The 16,851-nt window shown below is 48.9% G+C and overlaps 1 protein-coding gene and 1 long non-coding RNA gene across 2 annotated transcripts in view; one reads left to right on the top strand and one right to left on the bottom strand.

The window, feature by feature from the left end:
* The window catches only part of LOC105733681 (protein MGARP-like), a 57,249-nt gene that overhangs the window by 20,705 nt on the left and 19,693 nt on the right, over nucleotides 1-16,851 (top strand). The window contains exons 4-5 of the mRNA XM_064371862.1: nucleotides 972-1,029; nucleotides 2,278-3,238. The gene's annotated coding sequence lies outside the window, so the exon portion shown is untranslated. The remainder of the gene's footprint in view (nucleotides 1-971; nucleotides 1,030-2,277; nucleotides 3,239-16,851) is intronic.
* On the bottom strand, nucleotides 2,812-8,219 carry LOC135273028 (uncharacterized). Its single transcript, XR_010340921.1, has 3 exons — nucleotides 8,081-8,219; nucleotides 4,680-4,781; nucleotides 2,812-3,381 (listed from the first exon to the last, which is right to left on the bottom strand). It is a non-coding gene; the product is annotated as an uncharacterized LOC135273028 (long non-coding RNA).

Raw genomic sequence — 16,851 nt, 5'->3', positions numbered from 1 at the left:
GACCATGTATGTCCAAACATAGGGATATAGAGGTGAATAATAAATAACCCATGACCTCAAAGACTGCAGAATTTACTGGCCTCTTTGAAGAGGACTGCAGAAAAGCATGGGTACCAGAGAAGATGATGCTTGGGCCTGAACCTCCTGAGTCACTATTTCCCAATGTGTTTAGAACAAGGTGGTTCATTCCACTGTCGTCATGGTGATATCACCCTCAGCTTCCTCATACTCTTTGACAAAGGTATTTGTAACAATGTGGTAAGTGAGGAAGCAGGGGAGGAAAGACTGTGTGTGTGCATGTGTGTGCACCGTGTGTGTGTGCATGTTGTATTTATATAAAAGTGCAGGTGAAATGGACATGCACATACGTGAGCATCTGGATTGAGTGGTTGAATAAGCAATGGAAGAACTAATGGGATTCGATCCCCTGGGAAACCAGAATTGGGAGATAAGCAGCTCTTTAACACGTCCCCTTTGTCCCTTTATGTCTCAGAAAGTGTTGGGAATTGGTTCACAAGTCAGTGAAGAAACACCTGCCTCCAGGTGTTCTTGCTTCTACCTCCACAGCCCTCACACCAGCATGTGTGATCCCTCTGAGCCAGGAGACCCCATGTCACATTGCCCATGTTCCCTCAGGGACCAGCCAAACACTCAATTGCCTCATGAATGTTGGCAGGATCAATGCATGATTGCAGGACCACATAAACGAGGACATAGATGTCGAGAGAAGAATGGGCTGGGCTGATTTCAGACATCTTATCTGAAGTTCACTCATCTGGAAAGTCATGTAGCTCCTTGATTTGTCTCCCTGGGAAGTTAAACTCCCTGTATTCCAGAAAAATATTCCCCACCAAATGCTGAACCTTATTTTAGCCACAGTACAAGAAAAAGCCTTACCATGCTTTTTGATTTATCTCCCCTTATTTGATAGATTCACTAACACAAATGTTTCCTCTACCGTATCTTTGCAGCCCTTTTGATCTTCTTGTCGATAGCGCCTGGCTCTGTCTTGTTTCCACTCCCGAAAGAGTAAGTGTGGAGATAAAGCTTTATTGAACTATTGTTTCCACAAAGTTAAAAGCGTGACTCATATAAATATATAGCAGGCATATATCAAAGTTTGTTTCACTCATTAATAAGGGAACCTCAGTGTAAACACTGAGGACAGGGGAAAACTTTTTAACCAACTCCAGAAACCCTGAAGCTATAAAAGCAAAGGAAGTCATATTTGAGTATATAAAAACTAAAAATATTTATATAGCAAAAGTTATTATAAACAGATTCAATTAAATCTGATGTATTATATATTAAATATTTTCATAAAGACAGATCAAAGTATCAATGATATATCAAGAGCTCTTGAAAATTGAAAAGAAAATTTAAAATCATTTTACAAACTTTGTAGAAATTGCCAATGTACATATTTTTAGAAGCTCAAAGTTACTACTCATCAGGGACTTGAAAATTCAGCTAAAAATGAGACTGGAAAAATAATAAAGAGCATTAAGATAAAGCAAGTGTCTCAGCACAGAGGGTGATTTAAAATGCACAATAGTACAGAATCTCAGGTTGGTTAAACAGCTTGGGTTTTGTCATTGCAGCAGTAAGGGTCAGGAGGGAACTGAACATCTTTTATTTATTTATTTCTGAGCTAGAGGCTTGCTCTGTCACCCAGGCTGGAGTGCAGTGGCACAGTCTTGGTTCACTGCAACCTCTGCCTCCCCGGTTCAAGTAATTCTCCTGCCACAGCCTTCTGACTAGCTGGCATTACCGGCACGTGCAATCATGTCCAGCTAACTTTTGTATTTTTAGTAGAGACGGGGTTTCACCGTGTTGGCCAGGCTGGTCTTGAACTCCTGACCTCGTGATGAACCACCTCGGCCTCCCAAAGTGCTAGGATTGAAGGTGCGAGCCACCGCGCCTGGCTAAGCTGAGTATCTTAATAAGATACTCTGTCTCTATGAGAATCTCTCTGTGCTGATCCATCATCTTCATGCAGAAACTTGTCAGCCTGGACCTAAAAAGCCCTAGTGCTTATTTCTCCTGCTGTGTCCCAGCTTCCCTCCCCTTCTCCTATTAATATTAAAGATCACCCAACCACCATGTCGCTTCTCCGACCTCACATCTGAGTGTGGCTGGGCAAAGAAGATGAGTATTGAAGAAGGAAAAGTCTATTTTCCTATAGCATCTTGTACCTTATGTTCTTTGTGTTTTCCAAGTGAGACTTCCATTTTTTTCTGAATAAATATCTCCATCTCTCATCATTCACCTGCCCAGAACCTCGACCAAGTGTCAGGACAGCATCCTGGGACTCAGATCTAACACTGAGAAGAAGAGAAGCCAAGTGTCCAAGGCAGCAAGTCAAAAGGCTGATCTTAACCGGAGTTATGCTCCCTGGAAGGGATTTCAGTGACCATGGACTGCACTGTGAAGAAAGAAGAGTCTCAATATTCATTTTAAGCAATTTATTCAACTATTACTTGTAACAATAGAGAAGTTTTGCTTCATAGAAATGTGTTCTTCTTCCTAGGGAAGAATAAGTCTATAGAGGTTCCCAACCTTCCCAATGTCTACACAAGCAATTGGAACATATGTCTGGGTTAGTGGGGAGAAAGACAAAGCTTCCGTAGCCCGAATTGACCCTCTAGAGCTCCATCCACCCTGCAATTGAGGAAATCAGTTCCTCGGAGCAGCTTTTCACGTATCACCTGCTCATGTCCTGTCCTTGACTCATGAGAATTTCTCTTAGGCCCTGAACTTTGGAGGACCTTAGAAATCTCGGAAGAGAAGAGAACAACCAGGCAATTTGTGAGTCAGAAATCAGAGCTTTATTATCGCATGAGGTAAAGGAGGAAAAGAAGCCATGCATTTGGGGTGCTCCATGAAGCACAAAGTTCTTCCAGGGAAGCGCCATGAGTCTTCGTGGTCCCAGCCGACCCACGAATGGAATGAGAGCCAGTGGAAAGAGTTAAGCCTCAGGCTGTAGCAGGATCTTCACCATTCAGTCCCAAGAGCTCCTCGGTAGCCCAGGTCAGCAGCAGCCCCCAGAGCTGTGGCAGCAGCCAGAGCCCCCGGAGGGTTCACTCTCAGCAATCAGAGCTCTGGTGGCGGCACCGGTGGAAGAGATGGGGCCTGTGGTGGCCCAGGCAGCAGCCGCCACCCCCAGAGCTGCAGCAGCCCCCAGAGCTGGAGCCACAGCAGCCCCCGGAGCTGGGACCACAGCAGGAAGAGACTGGAGGTGGGCAAGGGGCTGGGCACTGGGGTGGGCATTTTGGGGGACACAGGTGGAAATTTTGGGGTGCACTTGGGAGGGCACTTGGGAGGGGGCTGGCATTGCTGCTGGTTTTGCTGGCAAGACATGCTGGCAGGAGTAATGTCAACCTAAAAAATAATAATGAAACTCTTTAAATATTTAAAACTATCGTCAAAATTGAAAGAGCTAGAGGAGCAAGATCCAAAAAACTCAAAACCTAGCAAAAGACAAGAAATAACTAAGATCAGAGCAGAACTGAAGGAGATAGAGACACAAAAAACCCTTCAAAAATATTTAAAACTAAAGATTATACCTCTTCCAAAATCAATGCACAAGTAGAAGAATGATATTTAGATCATTCAGTCACATCAGTAACCTGAAAAAAATAAGTCGAATCTTTCCTTCAGATAAAAGTACACAGATTAAAAAATCAGCAGAATGAGCTTTTTATTCTTACTTTCAGGGGGCAGCTGGTATTGCTCTATTCTCCCAAGCCTGAATCGAGTATTGACAGCTCCGTGAAGTACCTATTCCCTTAATAGAAGTCTAGCACCCAGCTGGGTGTTGCAGGAGACACCCAGAGGTCTTCTGGAAAATGTTTAGCCATGAAAACTGTAGATAAAAGGGCCAGGCTTGAAGGAAGCATTTGCCAGTTTCCATGGTGTAAATATGCCCAACGTGGCAGTTTTGACATTACCAATGTGAAGTCAGTGAACACAGAGTTGGAAAAGATGTGCACAGTTAGGTATCCCCACCTATATGAGCTTAGCCAGTCCCAGAGCCTCAAGGATTTGAGGCAGACTGAGCCCTATTCCTGCTCAGTGTGGGAGTAAACAAGCACACAACCCTCTTTCTTCAGCCCAACTCCATCCTCCCCAACCCTCTGCCTTGCTTATACCCCTCTGGTATCCCTGGTTGCCACTCACCCTGGTCACACACAGAAGCACAAACACGTCCCTGGGGAGTCAGAGCAGATGAGGTGCTGGAGCTGGATCTGTCTTTTATAGGACCCAGGCTTGGCTCTGGGAAGAGCAGGAGGTGGCTCTTGCTCAACCAGGCATGTGCTGAGTCATTCCTGACATTCCCCTGCCTCCTAGACCCTGCAATCCAAAGAGGCCTCGGGAGCTTCCAGGACTCCACCTTGGGTCTGGGGCTAAGGTCTGGAGAGCTTAGCTACCAGGTGGTAGCTCTGAAACTTAGGATATCCAAGGGACCCCCACCTGGACAAGATTCTGTTCCTGCATCTTTTTTTACACATGCCCTCTGAGGAAGCATCAGTTCTGAGCCACTGCTTTCCCAGACCTTGTGGAAATGTTCCATTATGACTCCCTCCATCCTGAACAGTTTGTGTTCCATGTCCTGCTGTGGATCCAGCCATCCCAGGGGCTTCCACAGCCTTGGCTCTTTCTAGGCATCCCTCACTTACCTGGGCTCTCAGTCCTTCCTCTTGACCTCTCAGTTTCTGTGTTTCCTCAGACTCACCATGACAAGCAGATTCAGTGGATTAAATCTGAGTTTACTCTGTGGTCTAAAGCAAGGAGAGTGATTGAGAATAAACAATTTCCTCTAAAATCCAAATATTTCCCTTAGAGGAATTGTATTAAATCTACTACTGGAATCAGAAGTAGACCTACCCTCTGGACAGGGGTAGGTGCCGGGGCGCCTGGGTCTCTGGAGAGGGGCAGATGCTGGGATCCAGGGCTTCTGGACAGGGGCAGGTGCCAGGGGGCCTGGGTCTCTGGACAGGGGTAGGTTCCAGGGGGCCTGGGCCTGGGAAGGTGCCGGGGTCCAGGGCCTCTGGACATGGGCACGTGCTGGGGGGCCTGGGTCTCTGGACGGGGGCAGGTGCCGGGGGCCTGGGTCTCTGGACGGGGGTAGGTGCCGGGGTCCAGGGCCTCTGGATGGGGGCAGGTGCCGGGGGCATGGGTCTCTGGATGGGGGTAGGTGCCGGGGTCCAGGGCCTCTGGACAGGGGTAGGTGCCCAGGGCCTGGGTCTCTGGACAGCGGCAGGTGCCAAGGGTCCTGGGTGTCTGGACAGAGTGGGTACCAGGAGCCTGGGTCTCTTGACGGGGTAGGTGCCGGGTGGCTCGGGTCTGGTTAGGTGCCGGGGTCCAGGGCCTCTGGATGGGGCAGGTCCCGGTGGGCCTGGGTCTCTGGACAGGGGTAGGTGCTGGGGCCATGGGTCTCTGGAAGGGGCAGATGCCAAGGGCCTGGGTGTCTGAACGGGGGTAGGTGCCAGGGGCATAGGTCTCTTGACAGGGGTAGTTGCCGGGTCCAGGGCCTCTGGTCAGGGTAGGTGCTTGGGGTGTGGGTCTCCGGACAGGGGTAGGTGCCAGGGGTCCTGGGTCTCTGGACAGGGGCAGGTGCCAGGGGCATGGGTCTCTGGACAGGGGTAGGTGCCGGAGTCCAGGGCCTCTGGACAGGGTGGGTGCCGGGGGCCTGGGTCTCTGGAAAGGGATAGGTGCCAGGGTCCTGGGTCTCTGGACAGGGTAGGTGCCAGGGTCCTGGGTCCCTGGACAGGGGTAGGTGCCGGGTGGCATGGGTCTCTGGAAGAGGCAGGTGCCAGGGCCCTGGGTCTCTGAATGGGGGTAGGTGACAGGGGCCTGGGTCTCTGGACGGGGGTAGGTGCCAGGATCTTGGGCTTCCGGACAGCGGTTGGTGCCGGGGGGCCTTGGTCTGGGTAGGTGCTACGGTCCAAGGCCTCTGGACAGGGCCGGTGCCAGGAGGCCTGTGTCTCCGGTTAGGGGTTGGTGCCGGGGGGCCTGGGTCTCTGGACAGGGGTAGGTGCCAGGTGTCCTGGGTCTCTGGACCAGGGTTGGTGCCGGCAGGTGTGGGCCTGGGTAGGTGTTGGGGTCCAGGGTGTCTGGACAGGGGCAGGTGCCTGGAGGCCTGGATCTCTGGACATGGCCATGTGCCGGGGGCCTGGGTCTCTGAATGGCGCTAGGTGCTGGGGTCCAGAGCCTCTGGACAGGGGTAGGTGCCGGTGTCCTGGGTCTCTGGACAGGGTAGGTGCCAGGGGCCTGGGTCTCTGGACAGGGGTAGGTGCCGGGGCACCTGGGTCTCTGGACAGGGGTAGCTGCCGGGGGGCCTGGGCCTGGGGAGGTGCCAGGGTCCAGGGCCTCTGGACAGGGGCAGGTGCCGGGGGCCTGAGTCTCTGGACAGGGGCAGGTCCCGGGGTCCAGGGCCTCTGGACAGGGCTAGTTGCTGGGGCGCCTGGGTCTCTGGACAGGTGTAGGTGCCGGGGGGCCTGTGCCTGGGTAGTGGCTGGGGTCCATGGCCTCTGGACAGGGGCAGGAGTCGGGGGGCCTGGGTCTCTGGACAGGGGCAGGTGCCGGAGGGCCTGGGTCTCTGGACAGGGGTAGGTGCCAGGGGACCTGGGCCTGGGTAGGTGCCGGGGTCCAGGGCCTCTGGACAGGGTAGTTGCCAGGGTCCTGGGTCTCTGAATAGGGGTAGATGCCAGGGGTCCTGGGACTCTGGACGGGGGTAGGTGCTGGGTTGCCTGGCCTGGGTAGGTGCCGGGGTCCAGGGAGTCAGGACAGGGGCAGATGCCGGGGGGCCTGGGTCTCTGGACAGGAGCAGGTGCCGGGGGCCTTGGTCTCTGGAAGGGACAGGTGCCAGGGACCTGTGTCTTTGAACGGGGTAGGTGCCGGGGGGCCTGGGTCTCTGGACAGGGGTAAGTGCCAGGGGTGCTGGGTCTCTGGACTGGGGTAGGTGCCGGGGGCCCTGGGCCTTGGTAGGTGCCGGGGTCCAGGGCCTCTCAACAGGGGCAGGTGCCAGAGAGCCTGGGTCTCTGGACAAGGGCAGGTGCCGGGGACCTGGGTCTCTGAACGGGGGTAGGTGCCGGGGTCCAGGGCCTCTGAACGGGGTAGGCGCCGGGGTCCAGGGCCTCTGGACGGGGTAGGTGCCGGGGTCCAGGGCCTCTGGACGGGGTAGGTGCCAGGGTACTGGGTATCTGGACAGGGGTAGGTGCCTGGGGACCTGGGTCTCTGGACAGGGGTAGGTGCCGGGTGGAGTGGGTCTCTGGACAGGGGTAGGTGCCAGGAGGCCTGGGTCTCTGGACAGGGGTAGGTGCCGGAGGGCCTGGGTCTCTGGACAGGGGTAGGTGCCGGGTGGACTGAGTCTCTGGACAGGGGTAGGTGCCAGGGGGCCTGGGTCTCTGGACAGGGGCAGGTGCCGGGGACCTGGGTCTCTGGACAGGGGTAGGTGCTGGGGTACTGGGTATCTGGACAGGGGTAGGTGCCTGGGGGCCTGGGTCTCTGGACAGGGGTGGGTGCTGGGTGGACTGGGTCTCTGGACAGGGGTAGGTGCCAGGGGGCCTGGATCTCTGGACAGGGGTAGGTGCCGCGGGGCCTGGGCCTGTGTAGGTTCCGGGGTCCTGGGTCTCTGTACAGGGGCAGGTGCCGGGGGCCTAGGTCTCTGGACGGGGATAGGTGCCGGGGTCCAGGGCCTCTGGACAGAGGTAGGTACCGGGGGCCTGGGTGTCTGGACAGGGGTATGTGCCAGGGGTCCTGGGTCTCTCGACGGGGTAGGTGCCGGGGGCCTGGGTCTCTGGACAGCGGTAGGTGCGGGGTTCTGGACCAGGGTAGGTGTTGGGGGACCTGGGCCTCTGGATAGGGATAGGTGCCGGGGACCTGGGTCTCTGGACAGGGGTAGGTGTCGGGGGCCTGGGTCTCTGACAGGGGTAGGTGTCGGGGTCCTGGGTCTCTGGACAAGAGTAGGTGCCGGGGGTCTTGTGTCTCTGGACAGGGTAGGTGCCGGGGACCCGACCTCGGTCACGCCTTCCAAGCCATCCCGGATGCAATGGGGCAGGGAGTCCGGAGTGCCTACCTCACTTTCTGAAGCGCCCTGCCCCTCCAGCCAATCCGATCAAGAAATCCGGCTGGAAGAGGTACAGAGGTCAGAACTGTCGGTCTCCTGCGCTGCTTGTGGCAGGCAGGCTCTTTGCCGGGCACCGCCCTGGCACCGCCTCCAGCCTTGTCCTGTGCGGCTGCAGCGGGTGAGCGCGGACACTGCGGCCGGCCATCCTGGCACGCCAATGCGCATGTGCAAGCCGGTCAGGGGCACGAGCGGTGAGCTGGTGCTCGCGTCACAGTGAGGATTACCGTGTCCTGGGGAACCGTCTCAGCGGCTGGGCAAAACAGGGGCCCTCTGCAGTAATGCCTTCTCCATCAGCAGTGCTGAGAAGCAGGGGTCCCTGCACTTGGAGACCAAGCCAGGGCCCCTTGGTGTGTGGCCCATATCGAAAGGGGGTAGTGAGCACACGGAGCAGGGGAGTGTTCTGCTGACACCCTCCTCGAGGGCCTCAGGCCCATGTTTCTGGGGTCCGCCGACCCCCGCCACACCTCATCAGACTGAATCTCCAGCCCGATGGGTCCTGACCTCGGCCCACGCATTCCAAGCCATCCGGGATGCAATGGGGAGGGCAGTCCCGCGTGCCCACCTCACAATCTGAAGCGCCCTCCCCATCTGGCCGATCGGATCAGGAAATGTCGGCTGTAAGATGTACGGAGGTCAGAACTGTCAGGCTACTGGGCTGCTTGTGGCAGGCAGGCTCTTTCCCAGGCACCGCCCCGGGCATCGCCTCCAGCATTTTCCTGTGTGGCTGCGGTGGGAGAGCGCGGACTGTTTGGCCAGACATCCCGGCATGCCAATGCGTTGCTTGTGCCAGGCAGGGTCTTTCTCTGGCACTGCCCGAGGAACCGCCCCGGGCACCACCTCCAGCCTTTTCCTGTGCGGCTCCTGAATAGCTGGGACTACATGCACTTGCCACCATGTCCCAGCTAATTTTTGTATTTTTAGTATAAATAAGGTTTCACCATATTTGCTAGGCTGGTGTTGAACTGCTTACCTGTGATCCGCCAGCCTTGGCCTCCCGAAGTGCTGGGATTACAGGCATGAGCCACCACACCTGGTCATCACCTTTTAATTTTGGATCCAAACATTTATTTAATATTTTAGGAGAACAGAATTACCTTAATTCTCAAAATACATATTATCACAAAGATTATTTTCTCTAGAGGAGTCATTTTGTTAAGTTAGAAATGAAGGATGAATCTTGTTACCAGAGTTTTTTCTAAGTCTCTGAATTTGAATGGTTTTCATGTGGGTGACTACTTTTACTCACTGTTATGGCAACACAAAATTTGTTGTCTTTTTTGCTAATAGGACTTTAAGCCCATGATTTAGCAAACTTTAACTCTTGATTGTTTTTAGGGGAGTTATTTATTTGCAGCTTCTTTTTGAGACAGGGTCTTGCTCTCAGGGTTAAGTGATTCTCTCACCTCAGCTTCCTCAGTAGCTGGGACTACAGAGGTGTGCCACCATGCCCAGCTAATTTTTTCTTAGTTTTAGTAGAGACAAGATCTCTCTATGTTGCCCAGGCTGATCTCCAACTCTTCAACTCAAGTGATCTTCCCACCTCAGCCTCCCAAAGTGCTGGAATTAAAAACACGAGCCACCTCACCCAGATGCTTGATTTTTAAAAAGAGGGTAGAGGATTAATAGACAATTTTAAATATATATTTGACTTCCTCAGTAGGAGCACCAACCCCTTGAGCAATAAAAAAAATCCATGTGTAAATTTTGACTCCCCAAAATTTTAACTATTACCAGATGCTGTGGTGTGTTCCTGTAGTCCCAACTACTTGGGAACCTGAGGCAGGAGGATCTCTTGAGCTCAGGAGTTCTGGGATATAGTGCACTATGCTGATTGGGCTTCCTCACTAATTTCGATATCCATATTGTGACCTCCCAGGAACAGGGGACCAGCAGGGTGCCTAAGAAGGGGTGAACACACCCAGATCAGAAACAGCTGGTCAAAACGCCCATGCTAATCTGTAGTGGGATCACGCCTGTGAATAGTCACTACACTCCAGCCTTAGCAACATAGCAAGACCTCATCTCTTTAGAGAAAAAAAAAAAGTGTGTGTATATATATATATATATATACACACACCATTGGGTCTCATAAATAAATTAAAAAACTATTAATATCCTATTGTTGACTGGAAAACTTACCAGTAACAGTCGATTAACACATATTTTGTAGGCTATATGTGTTATATACAGTATTCTTACAATAAAGTAAGTTAGAGAAAATAGATTGTTCTTTTAAAAAAAAATGCTTGAGGGGCCAGGTGTGGTGACTCAACCCTGTATTCGTAGCACTTTGGGACACTGAGGCAGGCAGATTACTTGAGCTCAGTTCAAGACCAACCTGGGCAACATGGCAAAATCCCATCTCTACAAAAAAATTAATACAAAAATTAGTCAGGCATGGTGGCTAATGCCTGTAGTCCCAGCTACCTGTGAGGCTGAGATGAGAATCTCTTGAGCCTTTGAAGCAGAGGTTGCACTGAGCCAAGAAACCACTGCACTCCTTAAGGAAAACATATAATTACTATTCGTTAAGTGGAAATGGATCATCATAAAGGTCTTCATCCTCATCATCTTCACATTGAGTAGGCTGAGGAGGAAGAGGAAGAGTTGGTCTTTCTGTCTTGGGTGGAAGAGGGAGAAGAAAATTCTGTATAAGTGGATCCATGCATAAGTGGACCCATGCAGTTCAAAGTCATGTTGTTCAAGGGTGAACTGTACTTCATTTGACCCTCAGGAAAGCCCTTTTCCCTTTTTTTGAGACTGGATCTCCTCTTGCCCCAGCTGGAGTGTAGTGATACGATCACAGCTCACTGCCACCTGGATCTCCTGGGCTCAAGTGATCCTCTCATCTCAGCCTCCCAAGTAGCTGGGACTACAGGCCCATGCCACCAGATCTGGCTAATTTTTTGAAGTTTTTGGTAGAGATGGGGTCTTGCTATGATGTCCAGACTGGTCTCAAACTTTTGGGCTCAAGCAATCTGCCTGCCTTCATTAATTTGTAATGTCAGCATTTATCCTGAATTATGTAGTTGGGCCCAATGTAATCACAAGGTCCCTATAAGTGGGAGAGGGAGCACAACAATGTGTCAGAGTGATGTGATATGAAAGTCTTCTTTACCATTGCTTCTTTGAAGATGAAGCTAAAAGCCAAGGTATCTCAAGAAAACAAATTCCCCACTAGAGGCTGCAAAAAGAAACACAACCCTGCTAGCACCTTGACTTTAGCCCACCTGTATCAGTTTTCTCACCTACAAAACTACAAGATAATGCATTTGTGTTGTTACAATAAAAAAAGTGTTGTTATAGCAACAATGTGAAGCTAATATGATTTGTCTCATAGTAACAGAGTAAGAGTTCAAGTACTAACTGTGAATTCAGGGCTCTTTTTACTAAAACACTAAAAATTCACATCTCTAAAGGGAATAGAAACCTAAGACACTTGGAATTTTGGAAACTTACAGCCTTAGTTGGTGGAAATAAAGTACACCTTAATAAACAGAACTTAGTGTACAATGGGCTTTGAGAATATAGCTACGTGTGTTGTGTGGACCCTCCTGTTCTTTTTTTTTTTTTCTTTTCCTTGTCTTGGCACAACTGAGGATGGACTTTCCTCTTGATTATGCCCCTTTAACTCCAGGGAGCCATTCATGGAAGACCAGGGCTATCCAAAAGAACTTTCCAATGATGGAAATGTTCTGTCTGTGCTGTCCAGTACAGTAGCCATTAGCCTCTTGTGGCTATTAAGCATTTGGAATGTGATTAGTGTGACTGAATTATTAGTATTATTTAATTTTAGTGGGTTTTGTTTTTGTTTTATTGTTGTTGTTGTTGAGGCAGAGTCTCACTCTGTCACTCAGGCTGGAGTGCAATGGTATGATCTCGGCTCACTGCATCCTGCGTCTCCTATGTTCAAGCAATTCTCCTATTTCAGCTTCCCAAACAGCTGGAATTATAAGTGCCCACCACCATGCTCAGCTAATTTTTTGCATTTTTAGTAGAGACAGGGTTTCACCACATTGACCAGGCTGGCCTCAAACTCCTGATCTTAAATAATCTGACCACCTCGGCCTCCCAAAGTGCTGGGGTTACAGGCATGAGACACTGCACCTGGCCTTAATTAATTTTAAATATATATTTGTTATTACATTTAACAAAAAAAGGTTTTGTAGAGACAATGTCTCACTATCTTGCCCAGGCTGGTTCTCACATTCCTGGGCTCAGACAGTCCTCCTGCCTCAGCCTCCCAAAGTGCTGGATGAACAGACACGAGCCACTGCCCCTGGCCTAACTTTAATTTGAACAGCTAGATGGGGCTGGTGGCTGCTGTAATGAACAGTACTACCTAGTGTTGTGCCACACAGCAGTCCTGGTAAAAATGCTTCCTAAATTAATCAAAACCTAACTCAAATTATGTATTTTTTAAAAAACTGTGAGTATAGACAATTTTGAGTATAGACAACTCACCCCAAGAATAGGAGTGAACCTGAGCCCAAGAATAATTGAAGCCTGGGACCCAATTGGCATTAAGACTCTTGCTCTTGACTCAGCTACCTGTGCATCTGCCTTATCTTTTTGGCACATGGACCTTCTCTTCCTCGATCCACATTGTAAAGAGATAGCCACAGCAAATGTTTCCTGAGTTACTTCTCAATTCAAGAGAGTAGCTGGACTGAGCAAGAATCATACTGATTCTAAAATCCACAAAGGAATTTAGAGTTACCTCTAGTCAAGGGATGATTCAGTAATAAAAGAGTTTACAGGCTGGGCACGGTGGCTCACACCTGTAATCCCAGCACTTTGGGAGGCCAAAGTGGATGGATCACAAGGTCAGGAGATCAAGACCATCCTAGCTAACACAGTGAAACCCCATCTCTACTAAAAATAAAAATTAGCCAGGTGTGGTGGCATGCACCTTTAGTCCAGGCTACTCAGGAGGCTGAGGGAGGAGAATCGCTTGTACCTGGGAGGGAGAGGTTGCAGTGAGCCGAGATTGCTCCACTGCACTCCAGCCTGGCAACAGAGTGAGACTCCATCTGAAAAAAAAAAAAAAGTTTCCATATAAAGGAAGATGCAGACAAAATCATATTTCAAGTATAGTCAGTTAAATAGATCAAAATCAGGTAAACCTTTCTTCAGATTTAATGTGTCTGTGAGGTTTTTAAGTCACACTTAAAAAGGCAATTTAAGTCACACTTAAATTGCCTTGGAAAACACAGGCTGTGTATAAACTAAGTTTCTGGTATAAGAAGTTGTGGGTTAAATTGTTTCCCCCAAAAAAGATATGTTAAGACCTCAACCCTGAGCTTGGGCATATTGGCTCATGCCCATAATCCCAGCACTTTGGGAGACTGAGGCAGGCAATCACCTGAGGTCCAGAGATCAAGACCAGCCTGACAAACATGGAGAAACCCTGTCTCTACTAAAAAGACAAAATTAGCTGGGCATGGTGGCACATGCCTATAATCCCAGCTACTGAGGAGGCTGAGGCAGGAGGATCACTTGAACCTAGCAAAGGTTGTGGTGAACTGAGATAATACCATTGCACTCCAGCCTGGGCAACAAGAGCAAAACTCCATCTCCAACAGTACCTCAAAAAGTGAACTTAATTGAAAATAGAGTCATTGCAGATGTAATCAGTTAAGATGAGTTCATGCTAGAGTAGAATGGGCCCTTAATCCAGCATGACTAGTTTATTTAAAAGAGACACAAGGAGAAGATGGTCATGTGATGACAGAGGCAGAGATTGGATGAATCTATGACCAAGGATTGCTAGCAAACAGCATAAGCTAGAAAAGGCAAAGAAGGATTCTCCGTTCTTAAAAATCACAAGATCTACAAGTTGGAAATGGAAACTATTTCTTTTAAAGGATTACAGCTTACACGGTGGCCATCCTGCAGGCTGGGAAGTACAGCCTCTAGCAGAGTCCAGAGACGGGCACTTTGTAGGAGAAGGGATTGAAGTAGAGCTTTATGAACAGTTGGCTAAGCACTCATATTCAATAGGTTGCAGGAGGAGCTATGAATTTTCACAAAGTTCGTTGTTTTAGTTTGTTCTCACATTGCTATAAAGAGCTACCTGTTGTCTGGTTGTGGTGGCTCACACCTGTAATCCTAGCACTTTGGGAGGCTGACATGGGCAGATCACCTGAGGTTGGGAGTTGGAGACCAGCCTGAACAACATGGTGAAACCCCATCTCTATGAAAAATACAAAATTAGCCAGATGTCATGGCATACGCCTGTAGTCTCAGCTACTCAGGAGACTGAGGCAGGAGAATCGCTTGAACCTGGGAGGCAGAGGTTGCAGTGAGCCGAGATCATGCCATTGCACTCCAGCCTGGGCAACACAGCAAAACTGTCTCAAAAAAAAAAAAAAAAAAATAGCTACCTGTGACTGAGTGATTTATAAAGCAAAGAGGTTTAATCTGCTCACAGTTCTGCAGGCTGTACATGATTCTGCTTCAAGAGAGGCCTCAGGAAACTGAACAATTATGGTGGAAGGCAAAGGGGAAAGAAGCAGTTCTTTACATGGCCAGCAGGAGAGAGAATGAGTGAAGGGAAAGGTGCTACAGGCTTTCAAACATCCAGATCTTGTGAGAACTCACTATATTGAGAACAGCAAGGGGCTAACCCATCCCCATGATACAATCACCTCCCACCAGGTCCCTTCCCCAACATTGGAGATTACAATTCAACATGAGATTTGGGTGGGGACACAGAGCCAAATGATATAAGTAGTCCTGATACATGCATATTGACCAAACATGCATGTAACATACAACTTACATTCACTTTGGAGTGGAGACTTAACATTTAAATGTATTGCTGGGTTTGATGTCTCGCGCCTGTAATCCGAGCACTTTGAAGGCCAAGGCGGGTGGATCACCTGAGGTCGGGAGTTCAAGACCAGCCTGACCAACATGGTGAAACCTCGTTTTTTTTTTAAAAAAAAAGAACGTTTAAATGTATTATAATTAGGCCCTATATGTCAAAAGATCTTTTTAGGATATGAAGGCACTGAAGTGCTCAGCATCTGTAAACAGGCCAGACCCAGTACTTGGTAGGTGGTTTTTTTTTTTCTTCCAAAGAAATGTGGCCTTGCAGTGCAGTGATGCAATCAGCTTACTGCATCCTTGAACTCCTGGGGTCAAGGGATTCTTGACCCACTACAGGTGGGTGCTACCACACCCTGCCAATTTTCTTTTTCTTTTTCTTTTTTTTTTTTTTTTGACAGAGTCTTGCTCTGATGCCTACGTTAGAGTGCAATGGGAGGATCTCTGCTCACTGCAATCTCCGCCTCTCAGGTTCAAGTGATTACCCTGCCTCAGCGTCCCAAATAGCTGGGACTACAGGCATGTACCACCACAACTGGCTAATTTTTTGTATTTTAGTAGAGACAGGGTTTCACCATGTTGGCCAGGACAGTCTCGATCTCCTAACTTTGTGATTGACCCACCTCAGCCTCCTAAAGTGCTGGGATTACAGGCATGAGCCACTGAGCTAGCCTGGTGGTTTTGTCAGGAGAAAGTTACTGAAATCAGTCTCTTGTCCAATCAAAGCTGTAGTTATGGCTCGTGTAACAGGGGGTCAGTTAGTGTCTGGTGATGAGCTACAATTGTTTTAATATTCCTTATCTAGAGACTAGTGCTTGTTTAGTTGCTAGAGAAAAAATAATACCTTATGGAAGTTAGAACACAGCTTATTATTTTAAGTGAAAGCGTGAGTGACTTAACCCTTGCCTAGCATGACCTTAACTCCTGTTTATAATTTGGTATCTTATTGCCACAAAGAGTCTATTCCATCAGTTTTAGGATCTCTATTTTAACATTTATCCTGGCCAGTTACTATATCTAAAGTGCAAAAGGGAGTGGGTATAATGAGGGATATCTGACCTCCCATCCCATCATGGCCAGGAACTCAGTTTTTAAGATTTTTCTGGGGTCTCCTTGGCCAAGAGGAACTCTATTCAGTTGGCAGGGAGCTCAGGATTTTATTTTTAGTTTATATCCCTAATGGGTTTCAGAGAGGCAATGGCCCTGCCAACATCTTCATTTCAGACTTCTACGCTCCAGAAAACTGTTAGAGAATAAATTGTTTCAAACCATCCAAGTTTGTATCCTCGAGAAAATATTTCAGAAGTGTTAGGAAATCTGATGTTTATTTTGCTATGGAAGAGATAGTTAATAGATGGGGAGAGTACTGAGTGACTTTCAAGAATACTCTGAGAAATGGCTATCTTGATTATCTTTTCTCCTTCACTTTAAGAAGTTTTAGCTATGAAAAAGATGCTTATCAGGACTTTCTTTTTTTTTTTTTATTGCATTTTAGGTTTTGGGGTACATGTGAAAATCATGCAAGGTTGTTGCATAGGTGCATACGTGGCAGTGTGATTTGCTGCCTTCCTCCCCTTCACCTATATCTGGCATTTCTCCCCATGCTATCCATCCCCAACTCCCAACTGCTTGCCAATTTGTCCTCCTAATTACTCCTCTAAATTGTTTCAGTTTGTGTCAGTATTTATCTCTCAACTGTATAGACAATAGCCTAAGAACTGAGTGCTCAGAAAAACTGAGCTGATTTTTCTGTGAAATCTAGGAAACAACTCAGACTTTGAAAATTTATTTTAGTTATATAGCACTTAAGCCTTGAGAGCATAATTAATGTTTTCAAGACTAATACAATCTTTGTCAATAGTCACAGTTAGATGGAGGTCATCTAAGGT

Source organism: Aotus nancymaae, unplaced genomic scaffold (assembly GCF_030222135.1).
Source record: "Aotus nancymaae isolate 86718 unplaced genomic scaffold, 86718_ANA_hifiasm-v0.15.2.pri h1tg000200l, whole genome shotgun sequence".
Taxonomy (NCBI): domain Eukaryota; kingdom Metazoa; phylum Chordata; class Mammalia; order Primates; family Aotidae; genus Aotus; species Aotus nancymaae.
Note: the sequence above shows the minus strand (reverse complement) of the source record. Positions and strands in the feature narration are given on the sequence as shown.